Raw genomic sequence first — 14,886 nt, forward strand, 5'->3', positions numbered from 1 at the left:
CATTTAAAGTAAAAAGGTTCAGTGGTGCAGTAGCTAGGCTTGCCATCTACTTGTCTGGGAGATCCCAAGTGGAAACAATGTGAATGTATTTTGCATTGAGCCTTCTTCCATGAGATGCCAAGGCTAGAGTGCATGAACTTTAGACCTGCGCTTGCTCCATAACTGTTCAGGCACTTGTAAATTCTGGATAAATGCACAAAGCCTTCAAATTCTGCCTCAACAGAAATTTTTGGGCAAAAATGCTGATATGTCTGAATAGAGTGATGCGTCATAAATCTGACAGTTATCTTGTCCTGTGTGGGTGTGCAGGAGACTTCTTATTTGTAAGTTCTCAGGAATGGCTGAAGGAACCAGGAGCAGGGAAGAAGACTGGGGCTAAAATAATCTGTAGTATTCAGGTTATCCTGGATTCAGGGCCCCTTTTAGATTTGACTAAGCAAAAGATGAATCTGGCAAGAACTTCGACATTGGCTTCCATCCTTCCTCTTCCCTTTGCAGCCTTCCTTACAAGCAACTGCATGCAAAAGTGGAGACGACATGGATGCTCTTAGGCAGATGTGTCTCTGAGGCCATGCTGCAAGCTTTCACTGGGATCTGGGGGTCATTCTATCAAGAAATCAACAAGACATATGACAGCTTAAATTATCGAGTATACAATAGCAAGTGTTGAATTAGAGCACATGTCATGTAACACTGGAAAGCATCTCGTGGGCCTGAAGGATGCAGTGAGCCACCAACATCGAACATTGACCCAACAGTTAACAGTGATGCTTCAGGCATAGGTGATCTGCCATTCGTCTCTTTTCCACTTTGTCATGGTTTAACCCCAGCCAGCAAGTAAGCACCACACAGCCACTCGCTCACTCCCTCCCCGGTGGGATGGGGGAGAGAATTGGAAGGGTAAAAGTGAGAAAACTCATGGGTTGAGACAAAGGCAATTTAACAGGTAAAGCAAAAACCACGCATACAGGCAAAGCAAAACAAGGAATTAATTCCCTACTTCCCATTGGCAGGCAGGTGTTCAGCCATCTCCAGGAAAACAAGGCTCCATCACACATAATGGTTACTTGGGAAGACAAACATCATCACTCCAAATGTGCTCCCCTTCCTTCTTCTTCCCCCAGCTTTATAAGCTGAGCATGATGCCATATGGTATGGAATAGCCCTTTGGTCAGTTGGGGTCAGCTGTCCCAGCTGTGTCCCCTCCCAGCTTCTTGTGCCCCCCAGCCTACTCACTGGTGGGGTGGGGTGAGGAGCAGAAAAGGCCTTGACTCTGTGTAAGCACTGCTCAGCAGTAACGAAAACATCCCTGTATTATCAACACTGTTTTCAGCACAAAACCAAAACATAGCCCTATACTAGCTACTATGAAGAAAATTAACTCTATCCCAGACAAAAGCAGCACTCTCCATCCCTTATTCCATACCATTTACATCATGTTCAGGTCCCACACTATCTAATACATTCTCATTACCCACCAGCCCCCTTCCCATCCTTTGATATAACACACAGATATCATTCCCCTAGTCTATGGACTACCCCTGTAAAATGTCCATAAATGTCCACAAACGTCCACAAAATGTCCATTGAGTTCATTTAGTCCATGACTTTGGGCTCCACCTGCTATGGTGGCCACTCAGGACAGGAGAGGTGGTGTGTTGTGTGGAGTTACTGGGCACCAAAGCCAGCTCAGGTCAGGTCACTGCCACACTTGCACTGCTTCTTGTAAGGATTGTCCTCCAGTGGTTCAGGTGGTTCCTGCTATAGTAATTCTTCTAACATGCAACTCAAATCATGCGTTACAACAGTTTAAAGATATTTCCATTACAATCTCCACCCCGGTCACTTCAGGTCATGTTATAGGGTTTAACATTGCAATGAACTTCTTGCTTTGCCCCTGCTCTCACTTGGACTTAACCACAGACTGCAGTCCCTTAGGGGAGTACCTGCTCCAAGTGGAGCCTTATCTATGAGCCACAGTCTCTCCAGGGGTATACCTGCTGCAGCATGGACTTATCCACAGCCACAGGTGCTTCGATGTGTACCTTATCCAGTGTGGACTTATCCTTGGGCCACAATCCCTTCAGAGGTATACCTGCTGCAGCACAGACATAACCACAGCCACAGACACTTCGAGATGTACCTGCTCTGGCATGGGCTTATCCATGGGCACAGATGCTTCGGGGTGTCCTGCTCCTGCGTGGACTCATCCACAGGTCACAGTCCCTTCGACTCGAGTTCACACTGGAGTTCCAGCCTGTCTGGTACAGCAGCACAGAAACAGCAGCGATGCCCTGGCCATCTGCCAGCCCAGGTGCATGGCCATTGCTGTTATCAAAATGTCACAGCAGAGTAAGATGATAAGCAGTACAACAAGCAGTGAAAGCAAAAAGCAGCCACTAACGAGCACTAGATTCTAATATACAGTGAGGCAAGCAAGCACCATGGCAAGCACAGGAGCCTGTCAATTAATAGCTAAACAGCAATAACAGCTAGACATTTGATCATTCCAATCAAATCTGTCGTTATCTTGAACTCTTCAAGCCCCACGTTGGGCACCAAAAAGGACTATCATGGTTTAACCCCAGCCAGCAACTAAGCACCACACAGCGGCACACTTGGTATAGAAACAGGAGGAACCAAATCAGCCCTCTGGTCCCAGCCTGGTGGGCAGGGTGCTGGGAAAGGCCAATGAGTGGCTAATACTCTGGCAACTATGACTTCCACAGGACTGTGTCACATGGTCACAAGGGGTTATATGGCTCGGTGGGAGTAGGTGGCAGGGGTGTAAGAGGAAAGCAGGGGCCCTGTGCTGCTACTGAGCAGATCCTCCAGGCCTCTTAAACTCCAGTTGCATTTCCCCATATATAGAGACCAAATCAAGCCAACTACCTTGGCTCTGCATCTCAGTTTAGGACCTCAGAGGAGCTAGGGCTCTGAAAGTCTGCTCCTCTCTCCATGGCACAGGGTCAGAGGAGGAGCAGGGCACTGCTGCCTCCCCTGCCAGCCAGGGTGCAGAGAGAGCAATCCTTCCTGAGCAATTCCCTGAGCCGTCTCCTCTCCATACTGGCCTGAAGGTAGAATAAGGTGGAGACGAAGTATAAAGGCTGCTGTCTGATCACCTTGGGAGGTAGGGTCTTTGGACTGAAGGGAAACAGGAGAAGCTCTTAAATTTGTCTCAGACCTCCATCTTCCCCTTCTGCCAGAGTTTGCAGTGAACACTTCCAGCAGGTGCTGTTTTTTTAAGATGTGATTTTGGTGTGCTGGGTTACATTTCACTAAGATTCTTGTATTGTGGCTGGTACCCAGTCTTTGCGTGCTGGATTGCAATAATCTCTTTTGCAGACATGCGATAGCAGGTAGGTGGCAAGTAAAGTTGCAAGGCAACCCAGTGTATAACTGAAAAATAAAATAGTGACTAGTTCATGGGTCCTCATAGATCACTGCCCAATATGTGTGCTCAGTGTGGAATGGGCTCTCTGTACACTGCTGTAGCATAGGGTTATTAAAGGCCTTGGTGAAATACACGTGTAAGGTGAATTGTGGGGAGGTGGGAAGAGGAAGAGGGTGAATTAAGGTTCCCCAAACAGGCTTAGGTCTAAGTGTTTGCTAACAAGCAAGCGCTTGACTTGGCAACATTAATAATAATCTTTTACGGTACGTTTATATATGAGCAAGAGGGAAGATGAATCACATTGCAAAAATAAAGTCAAGCACTCACGATGTTGAGAATTGGCTTGGCTGGTTAGGGAAATAAAGGGCCCTTCAATCAGGGAGCAGAGAGCTAATTGTCTCATTAGCTTATCTGCCTGGGTTGTATTCCCCTGAGAAGAGGGTGGGAGATGGAAAGGAGACAAATGAAATAAATGAAGCAGTCCTCTGGGAGGAGGATTTTCCCTGAGAAGAGCAAGGGGCTAGTGGCTGTACAACAGCATGCTTTGCTGCAGTGGCTCCAGTGCTTGGCTGCTTAAAGATGAACCTTGGAAAGAGGTGGGAAATACCCTGGAACAAAAGGGCTGGGGAAGGGTAAAGCAGCATGACTGGGGAGATCTCTGCTCTCTCTGCTTCAAAGTTCCCTGCCCCACTCTCTCTTCACATGCTTTTAGCATCTTAACATCATGGTACTATGGTTTTCATATTGAGAAGTATTTAGCAGACTTGAGAGACCAAGCTAAAAGTAATACCTCTGGAATAATCCCAGAACCTCTTGGCAAAGCCACTGGGGATCAACTTGCATTGCTATATTGGCATTTCTCCCCAAAATATAGCATCCTGGGAACAATATTACCAGTATGGTATTTCCATACTTATATATATAGCTCTAGGATTTACCATTCATATTGTGCTTGATCCTGCAAGGTGTTCTAACACCACTTTAATGCAAGGAAGCAATGTAACACAAGGGGCCTTTCCATCAACTTTAGACTAAGATCTTTGCACCAGCAAGTTTATATGCAGCAAGACATATCCTCTGTATTTTTTTCTGACCTACAAATCTACTTGCATGCTTCAAATGACTTCTTGCTTTTTTTTCTTTTCTTTTTCTTTTTCTTTCTTCTTTTTGGAAAGGGACTATTTCTAGAGTTGCTTCAGAGCTTCCAGAGAAGGTGTTGAATGCTGAATCACAAGATCTATTCTGCCACCAGAACTAGCAGCAGTGTCTTTTGGAATAGCTGCTCTTGTGAAACTTCCTTGCAGACGCTCTGTTAAACTAGAAGGAAGTGAATTTCAAGGGCTGTGCTGCTCAGCCTGCAAGCCCTGGGGCTGTGGGCAGAGGAGCTATCAGGAGATGCGTTCTAATCCAGACCTTTGCCCAACTTTGGTGGTTTGCTGAATACCAGCCTGCTGAAGTTAAGCTTGCTCCTGACATAATATGGCGTTAGTCCCTGTGGGTATCATCTTATAAGCTTATAGGGAAATACAGAAATAAGGAACTTTTGTAGATACCATTTAAGATGAATGGCTGTGAGTCAGGTTTCCTATGAGTCAATGGATGCTGACTGCTGAGATAATTCTCTGACCTACATGTTCGCTGGGGAACCTGGAACTGCATCCGAGCTGAGCGTTTCCAGACAGCTTCCTGGTATTATCCACCACAATCATTAAATAGCCCAAGATTATCCTGAAATGAATGAGGATGTGGTTTCCTAAACCCTGGACTCAGTGACATGTTGCAGTGTTGCATTCCTGAAATATCACCTGGAGGAGGATTGGCTTCAAAAAAATGACCTAATTGCAAAAAGAAAAACATGGTTGAAAGAATTTAAACTCTCTGATATGCTATTTCTGGCTTGAAATACTTTCCTGTTTTGACTTTTATAAAACTAAGAAACCAACCAATTTCCCTTGATAAAACTTGATAAACTGCTTATTTGTTGGGAAATTTGATGTTTTGTTTCAGTATAGGAGGGATAATGTGGGGATCCATTCAAATCTGAGGCTGCTCACAGCAGGAACTCCTTTGCTGTCTAATTCCACTGATTTCGTCAAGTCCAGAAAAGGCTTCCAGCCTTTTAACAGCTGGTTGCAAAAAATCCAGCCAGAAGATCATTCTAACTAGTATTGGCCACTGTTTAAAAATGTGGCCATGGTCTCAGAGAAAAAGTCCCTCAGGACAAGGGCTTCTTGGGAGATTTTCTCAGGAGACGTCACCCTCGGTGATTTTGCTTACTGTGATCTGGTGCTCATGAAAGTTATGTTTTGAAAACCAAGGTGTCCCATCCTGTGGATGTCCATGGACTGGAAGGGATGTCCACAAGGGAAGCTAGTGAGCAATAACTGCTCCGCCCTTTCTTCCCATTCTGACAGCCTCTCAGAGGGATACCTACCTGTTTCTATGCCATCTGCCATTTTCTCTGGTTTCTCCCTACCCATGTATGTGTCTGTGTCTGTCTCTCTAAATCCCTTTGCCTTCTCCAAAGAGGAAAATGTCATGATAACAGGGTGTGTGGGGGTAATACAGGCTTTTGGAGTCTGCAACCATATTGGGCTGTCATCCAGCCCACCACTGATCTCAGAGGGAATGAATTCACCATCTGTAGAGAGTCCATGTCTCACTGCAGCCATCTGTTAAGCTCCTCAGCCCACTTGCACTCTGAACAATGGCAGTGCCTTCCAGAAATCCTGTAGGAGAGCATCCCTCCCTCCCTCCCTCCTTTGGGTGACACTCAGCGCACAGTGCTGCCTCTGAACACAAGTATCTGTGGTTCTGCCAGAGAGACAGCTTTTCGAGGCAAACTATTTGTGCTCCTAATCTGAGCATCGTAAAGAGCATGAAGACCTGGGAATAGCTGCCTTGAGGTTCCTGAGGCCCTGGGACTCCTCACTTTCTCATCATCCTTGGAATGTGGAGGATCTTGTAAGCTGCTCAGCTTACCATAGATAGATGGTTCTTCTCAACCCTCTGTCTGAGCAGGACAAAACCAACATGAGTACCACCAGCATCAACAAAGGTCCCGCTCTCCTTTACATGGAGAAGACACTGCAGACAAAATCTTGGCAGCACCACACTATTGACTTCAAAGCGAACCTGATGCACAGGCTGACCCTGCCAACCCTGTTCTGGTCCATGCTCCAATGGAAATCATCTGTTAATCAATCTCTTCATTCCTGCAAGCACTCCTATTTACCACTCATGCTGTAAACTGCCAGGCACCAATAGAGCAGGGTTTAAGCACTCAATGATTTCCAATGTCACAAAGGCAATCTAGATATTGTTCTTATTAAAAGGCTTAGTCTACCACAGCTTGTGAAACCAGGCTATTCTTTCAGAGACTCTTTAGGGATGACTTAATTCAGACATTTCTCTTCAAATTTGTTACTGTACTGACCAATCAGCCACATTGCCTTGATAGGGCTAAGTCAGAAACTTATCTATGGACTGGTGATGGCTTCTCTCCAAAGGCAAGGACTTCAGCTGACCTGACACCAGAAAGCTGAAACAGCATCAGACAGGGCTGGCTAATTCCCCTACTCCCACATGCCATCTTGGCTTACTTCAGCTGCCTCCTAAAAGCTGCTGCCACTTCCAAAACCACGTGATCCCTGGGATTGCAGGGTGTTCCCAGATATTGCTAGGTAATTCCTGTCTTCCTCCCACCCCCAGACACGTCACTTGCCAGACTCTGAAGGAAGGAAAATTTCGCAATTAACATTTAAGAGAGACACTTGCCTTTATTTCATAAGAGGAGGGATTTGCTCTTTTTACTGTTATTTCACCACCTCCGTCCTTTGGTGGAGCTGAAGTGGGAAGAACCTCTCTTTTTTACCATCTCACCTGCTGCTGCTTAACCTTTGCAATCTGTGTACCAGCCCCAGGGCAGCTGTCTCTCCATATTCTGGCTTGGGAAATGAGGCCCTCACAGAAGATAACACAGGGGACAAAACTCAGATATCAACTAAAACAGGGAAGGAAGATCTGTTGCCAGCCAGGAACAGGGCTTTGCTTGCAAAGGAGAGGGTGCCCTGATAGAGATGTCTTCTGCCACTGAATGCTACTGTAAACAGGGGAGTGGATGTTCTGTCAAAAAGCTGTCAGGGAGTCAGACAAATATTTAAAGAAGCAGATTTCCTCCTGATGGTGAAGAAATACTGCTCAGCACTTGACAGTGCAGCCTGGTAGCTCCCAGCCCCAGGGACAAATATGCTTGCAGCCCCTGTATCCAAAGGGCAGTGAGACAGGGCAAGGAGATGAAAGCAGAAGGAAAACAGACAAGTAATTCCTACATACAGGCAATCATAGACGAGAGTCCTATAGCTATGGTGTGTCTACATAGAAATAGACCCTTCTCTCTGCAGTCTTCCCAGGGGAATGGGGGTGTGTGCCTAGAGAGATCATCCCCTCTGCCAGCCACCATCTGCAGGGAGGCAAAGGTACATGCAGAGGTGAACTGGCTGTTGGACGTGCACCACTACCTTGGGAAGTACACCAGGACGTTCCCATCAATTTACATGCAGATTTTTCCCAAGCCAGACACAAACTAGCTCAAACACATGAATGTGCACTCTGAAGGGGTCTCTTCCTGTAGAGGAAGGAACTGTATATAAACAAAAGGGCAGCATTTAATGTCCCAAAAAGAAATGGGTTTCTAAACTTATCTGGGCAAATTGGACAAAACAATTGGTCTCAACAGACCTGCCAGGTAAGTAAATTGCTCTGTATTTGATAAGCAGCTCATGCAGCCTGAGCAGCTGAAATCCAGCTCAAAGCTACACCTATGCCCCTTGCTCAGAGATGCTGGTCTAGCCCTTGTCTACCTGGGACAGTGTGTGGGACCTGACCAACTCGCTACCCAGGGAGGCGAAGAAAGGATGCTCACATGCCCTGCAAATGCCTCTCTGCATGATTTCCCTTCCCCCAGACACTTAACTGAACCTCACACTTCCCCCAGTCCTTGCAAGAGAAACACCGCTGTGAGCCTGGGCTCTCTCCTCTGTGAGCGTCCGCTGTGGGAAATTTAAATATCGTCCCCTTTGGCTATGCTGTCTGTGGAGATTAGTAATCTTCTCCTTTCCCCGCCTCCCCCCATGTGGGAGCCTGGTGCTCCAGCTCCTTCCAAGCCACTGACCTAGTTCTCTCTGTCCCCAGGGACAGGCTCTGCATCCAGGTCCATCCCATGCCAAAGGCTGGGCCAGCGCAGGGGCAGGACGGACGCTGCCTGTGGATTGGTAACGCAGGCAGCAGCAGAAGCACAGTGCACACAGATTGAAAGTGGATTTGAATATGGGCTCTTGAAAAATATGAGATAGCACACAATATGTTTTCCTCGGTGCTGTAATGTATTTCAAACAGCTCACTTCCATCTCCTGCACTTTAATTAGCATGAAAATTGGCCAGTTCCACAATCCCTTTAAATACATTCGGTGTGTTACCAAATATATTTCAAAACCAGTTACACGCAGGGAGGCCAGGGCTTGGGGGTGGGATACAAAGCACTCCCCATTTTGATCCAACTCATTACTAACCTGTCTTGTGGCCTCTGTGAAAGGAGCCTGGTGGGTTCGGGTTCAGTTTTTAGTGGGCAAATGTCACCAGGGGAAGCCTAAGCACATCAAACAGTACCTTTGGCTGTTGGGCTGAGGGGCTGCAATGATAAGGCAGGAAAAAAATAAAACCCTCAGCTCCTTATGGCCTGCTTTCTCCCTAACCTGAGGGAGGACTGTGGAAGAAGCTGTCTGTTCAGGATGCTCGCTGGTCCTGGGGATAGGTTACTCCATGATTCGCCAGCTGTCAATCCAGCTAGCAGGCTGGTCTCCAGAATATATCTATCTGCTAGAAACACAACTGGAGACTGTTGCAGGAAGGAATTGCCCATCAAACTTATCCTTGGTTAGGTAGTGAAAAACAACATATCTTGTCTAACCCCAGGCTCAGACTGTCTCTAAGGTTGCCATTTCCAGTTGCATTAAGTTTGCTGGCAGGTGGTTCCCACCTCCACCCCACCGCACACTGTGCCCACAGCCTCACTGGCTCCCCCAGTGTGGGGGCCACAATGTGAACTGGGGTTCCTGGGCTTGCCCCACAAATATAGCTGCGCTGATACAACTAAGGGGAGCAGCACAGGGCTGGGGAGGGCAGGAAGGTATGGCAGCCATCACAGCAGCTGGGAAGTGCTGTGCTTAAATGTTTTGTTACAGCAGTCCTTCAATCAGATGACTTGTAGCTGGAGTTCCCCTTTCTTTGTGATACTCTAGAGACACTTCTGCCTGCGGATAAAAGCCGGTACTGCCTGTGCCTTTTCAAACTTGCCCTCGGCTTCAGTTGCAGACACTCCCCATCTCTGGGCCAGTCTTTTCCCCTTCCATGCACTCCAGAAATCCCTACGGCTGGTCATTTTTACCACCAGACCTTATTTCCCTCCTTCCCCAGCCCATGATGTTGCACAGGGTGCCAGTAGGTTACCTTGCCCCAGCTCCTGAGGGGCTGAGGGGGATCCCTGATGCCCCCCAAGGATTGCAGTCAACACCTATCTGGTGACGCTATGGGCACCGTCCCCTTGTTGCATGTGGTAAGGAACAGGGACAGGAAGGAGGAGGACAGACTTTCTTCTGCCTGCTAGAAGTTGTCCTCCCCAGCCTCCTCCTGGGACTGCCAAGGAGGAGAGGAAGAGATGGGGAAGGGGAAAGGGAGAGAGGTCTCAGGGAGACTTCCTGAAGCTGCCGGCCCATGACCCTGGTCAGACAGGAATTTCCACTGGGCTGTAGAAATGCCCCAGCAATTCCCTCCTGGATTTTCCCAGTGCCTTCAGAGCTCAAGCATGGCAGAACTAATGCGCTGCTGGGCCGGTGGGAAAAGCCAGGATTTGGGGAGTCTTGGGGAGGAGCGGCAAGTCCCTTGTAGCATCAAACATCACTATATGCAAATGCAGGTAATTTCATGGAAATGTATGTAATTTTATGCAGATTTAAAAGCTATTGACTTTCTGTCACAAGATGTTGGCAGCTATGGTATTTGTTTGAGTCTTTTTCTTTCCCTATTTAAGCCTTTTTTTTCTTTTGGAACTTAAAAAAATTAAATATTCATGGAAACATTTCTATGAGTCACAGGGAGAGACTACATCAAGCTGAAAAGTTCAGATGTGTATCCAAACTTCCTCAAAGTGCTTTGGGATAGGAAGTGGGATTTGAGAGTGGGCAGTTTTCAGATGCAGTCTGCAGAAAAGCCTTTTCCACCAGAACTTAAATTTGGGCTTATGGGTGACCCAGCAACTTTTCTAAGAATAAATGAGGCTTGTTCTTGTTTAGTCAGAAAACATCAGAGAGACTCTAAGTGGAAAAGCAGAGGAGAGATTGCTCCAGCTTTTAGCACAGAAGCCAGTCCCAGGCAGCAAGCGAGGGTTTTGCTGTTGCTTTCTGCAGCTTTCTTTATATTGCCTGGAGCTGGAGGTGCTCGTTATCGAGGCACAGCACAGTGGATAGAGGAATAGAAAGGATTTGATCACTCATGAACAAAATGGCTGTCAAAGCAGAGGCTGCATCCCTTGTCTATTTTATGCCCTGGTGTATTTGCAGGGGTAAATGGCCTTCTCTGGAAACTGTTGGGTAAGACCTGGACCTCTAAATATTTTAGGGCAGGTTGCTTTGTGCAGTTTTAGGTGACCTATTAAACTATGACAGTGGCTTGTTGGATTACTGCTCAGCCAGTGCCACCTCTGTGGCAGGGAGAGGTGGCCTAGATGGTCCCCCTCTTGCAGGGCATTCTCCAAGGAAACATGGGGACCTCTGGGAGTGACTCCCTTGCTGGGGTGGAAGGGCCTGGATTTTATGGTCTTACAGGCTTGATGCAAAAGTCACATATTTTTAAGAGGTGATTTGGAAATGGCTGACATCGTTTTTCTGAAATGGCAGTAATAGAAAGGAGATCTTTGCAGCTGGCTGAATTGAGATGAGTTAAGTTGTTCCCATGTGAATGTTTGTTTTTAATGATGCTGGAGATATTATTCTGTTGTAAGACTAAAGTATTAAGCACGACTAGAACTCTTGCCCGAATTACTATTTAGCTGCTAACTAAATCTAATGAAAGGTAAATCATGTAAACCCAGACCTTAATAAAGCCCGGGTTCGCTATATCCTTCTCCCCTTGGTTAGAATATCATGTACTGTCTGGCATAAACCTTGAGCTTAAATAACAGGAAAGATTGGCTAATGAAGTTGTGTTTCTTTTTTTACCCTCTTGATTCAAGAGGTGTCTAAGCCCACACACTGTAACGCTTGTCCTCTTTTGACTTCCTAACTGGTGAGACTTTTTAACAAGTTAAGGAATTTGCATCTGGATCTGAACTCGAGACACTCTGATTCTTGGGGGAGAGAAGTCTGTGGTGAATGGTGTTGGGGGTGGAACGAACTGCTAAGTTTGGACTGAGATTTTGCCTTATATTTCAAATATCTTAAGTCCAGAGTGACTCACCTTCTGCTTTCTGATTAAGGAAATTCCGTATTTTTTAACTTTGTAATAGACAGAAAATGTTCTAGCCATGAAAAAACTACCTTTTATAAAAGCTATTAGTGTTTTATTTTTTTGTCTCCATTGCCATGGAAGTTGCCACAGAATTGACCTCCTGTCTCTGAATTGTTCTTTGTTTCAGTTCCATTTTTTTTTAAAGACTTTTTCTGCCATCAAAAAAGCTGGAAACAACTATCAGAATATTAGTTGAGAATAACTCTCTGCTCCAGTGTTTTCCAGAATACAGCTCAAAACCAGTAGTTCTGAATGGTATGAATCTCATCACCTACCCCAATAAAGAGCTAATTCTGAAACTTACTGATTTCATCTTCAACAGTTAGTTTGTTTCTGCTTTTTTGTTACTGTAATTGTCACGAAATCCTTTCTTTTCTGTTTGGGGCTAGCTTCAGCTGCCCATTTCCACCTGCTGAAACTCCTCAGTTTCTACCCTCCTGTCACACAATTAAAAAAATAAAATAAATCTAGTGTCATATTGAAAATGTAAGGGCTATGTGTACCAATTATCTAGCCAGGCTATCATAGCGCACCTGATATGCCCCAAAGGCTTTGTGAGGTGTTTTCCTACATATGATTAATAAACAGAATCTGCCATATACTAAATTAATTTGAATGTAAATGTCATGCCCCCCGAAAAAATCTTCTCTTTTTTTTTTCTCAAAACACTTATAAGTTGTCATAGCTCTATATATGCAGCAGCAAGACAGGCATCTCTGTCCTGTCTTCCTCATATAAGTCGAGACTTCTTGCCAGAGCTCTGCTGTGGACACAGAATGCCTTCCAGGAGCAGAAAAGCCTTTTACACCTTTATGGCTGGTCATTGCTTGGGGTAGGCTAACACAGAATACATCTGCAAGAGACAGGATCTCCCAACACCAGAGTACATGTAAGGAAGAGGAGAAATGTCTGTTTGAGAAGTGATTCAGAAAAGACTATCAAAAGGAAAGGTAACAGCCAAAATAAAAACCGCACACTCTGTGATAAAGGCTGCTTGAAGCAGAAATGTCAGGGGTTTTGTTTTTTTTTTTACCACTGTTCTTCTTGTCTGTATTTTAATACATGCTGGTGAATGTGGGTTATTTGTTTTAAAGTCTCTTTCTTCCTTATCAAAGGCTGTCTTCTGACTTCACTCTGTGTTTTTGCTGGAAAGCTGCATTTAGTAATGTAAATGCGATCCTTCCCTGAAGCAGCTGCAAAGAGTGGCACAATTCTGTCTGTGCTTGCATCAGTAGCACACATTAGCACAGAAAGAGAGTGATTGATGGATGGAAGGGATGGCTCAGGGGATTTGTACCAGGTTGTGACTCCATCCCTTCAGCTCTAGGACATCAGCTTGCACCCAGCCCTGGATGAATTCCAGTGTCCCAGCTGGAGGAGCAGAGCAGGACAACCCAAAGCTAGCTGGAGTGGGTGAGCAGAACATCAGGACAGAATAAGACATTGGTGGGTCTACTGTAGCCTTAACAAGCCTGTAAGTAAACAGCACCCCTCTTTTCTAGGTCTTGGTATGAACGCAGTTAAATGCAATGCTAAGTTCCTCCCTTGCCTGTAGTTCCTTGGCACGCAAGGAGATAATGGAATTTAAGTGATGGACCCAGCCTATCAATCAATTTTTGAAGCCTTCTTTATTTGTCCTCTGGAGTGATTCTTTAAAAAACCAGGCCTGTCTGGTCTCTCAAATTTGAAGAAGACCTCTCTGTCCACTCCCATCCCTGTGCACCCTCCAGCTCGTCCCATGCCTCATGAGCTTCCAGCACAACGTCCTGCAACCTCTCCATGGGTGCTTTCTTGCTCTAGTCTGGGGTGAGCTGATTTCACTGCATGGGGCCGGGGAACACGAGGGGGTGTTATGTGTGGTGTTGTGCCATTAGGACGCACGGTCCCAAATATGTGGCCCTCCTGCACCATTGCAAGACCTTGTATGGAGGCCACATGAAACTGGAACTGTAGGTACTATGAAAGATGTGGGAAAGCCTGGGAGAACCAGAGGGTTAAAAATCCCTAGTCTAATTTCCCTGCTCCTTTTTCCCAAAGGAAATCAAAGCCCCGGGGTTTTTTCAAGGCCTACACCTGACTATAAGAATTACAGGGGTTTTGTTTTCCCTTCAGTGGGGGAATGGAAACCATACTATGAACCTATGATTAATCACAACAAACCAGCAGCTCATGGCTAGAATACTAACTATGGAATACACAAGCAATGCTTTTGTGATCAATCTGCAAGGGGTTTTTTTTAAAGGGGAAAAAAAAAAGCCCTGCCAAAAATGTGTTGAGTATTTTCAAATAATGAGTACATTCGAGGAAATTTTGATTTTGCTCAGGGACCATCTGTGAGCAGAGAAAGGGACTAAATTCTTTCAGCAAATTACTAGCTGCAAATTATTTTCTCAGCACTAGTTATGAATGTTGGAACTGCACAGCTGAAAATGTATTATTAAGCTGAGAACTTGGGATTTAGGGACCATAGATTGTGAATTCTTTTCTTTTAGGTGTTTTTTTTAAGCATCCCATGGCACAAGAGGCACCTTCAATGGGAAACGTCAGGAGGTTCAAAAGGAGCACCACAAGCTAAAGTACCCCAGTATGATGGACAAGGATAAATTTTAAAGCATATTCATGTGGGAGCGTCTGCAGATGTGTAAGGGGCTGGTTTTGGTTACAAAAACGAACTATCATCTGCACTGCTGACGTAGAAAGATATTGTAAATAAAATCTGCTTAATGGATTTGAAGCAAGAGAATTTGATGTTTAGGAACTCAGCTGGTTGTTCAGCTCTGGGACTGCCATGGCTAGCCCTCAGATGGACACTTAGTCTACAACTGGTCCAAAGTTACAGAGTGAAGTGGAATTTTCCTTGCTGGCCCCTGTGGAGGGCAACCATTTCATTTCACCAAGGTGGCGGAGCGAGATTTTTGGTGGAATTTCAA

At 45.7% G+C, this 14,886-nt stretch overlaps 1 long non-coding RNA gene across 1 annotated transcript in view; it reads right to left on the reverse strand.

The window, feature by feature from the left end:
- Positions 1–2,231: 2,231 nt before the first annotated feature.
- The window catches only part of LOC142414918 (uncharacterized), a 378,684-nt gene continuing 366,029 nt past the window's right edge, over positions 2,232–14,886 (reverse strand). Inside the window, exon 2 of the long non-coding RNA XR_012777247.1 lies at positions 2,232–2,302. This is a non-coding gene — a long non-coding RNA (uncharacterized LOC142414918). The remainder of the gene's footprint in view (positions 2,303–14,886) is intronic.

This window comes from Mycteria americana, chromosome 1 (assembly GCF_035582795.1).
Source record: "Mycteria americana isolate JAX WOST 10 ecotype Jacksonville Zoo and Gardens chromosome 1, USCA_MyAme_1.0, whole genome shotgun sequence".
NCBI lineage: Eukaryota > Metazoa > Chordata > Aves > Ciconiiformes > Ciconiidae > Mycteria > Mycteria americana.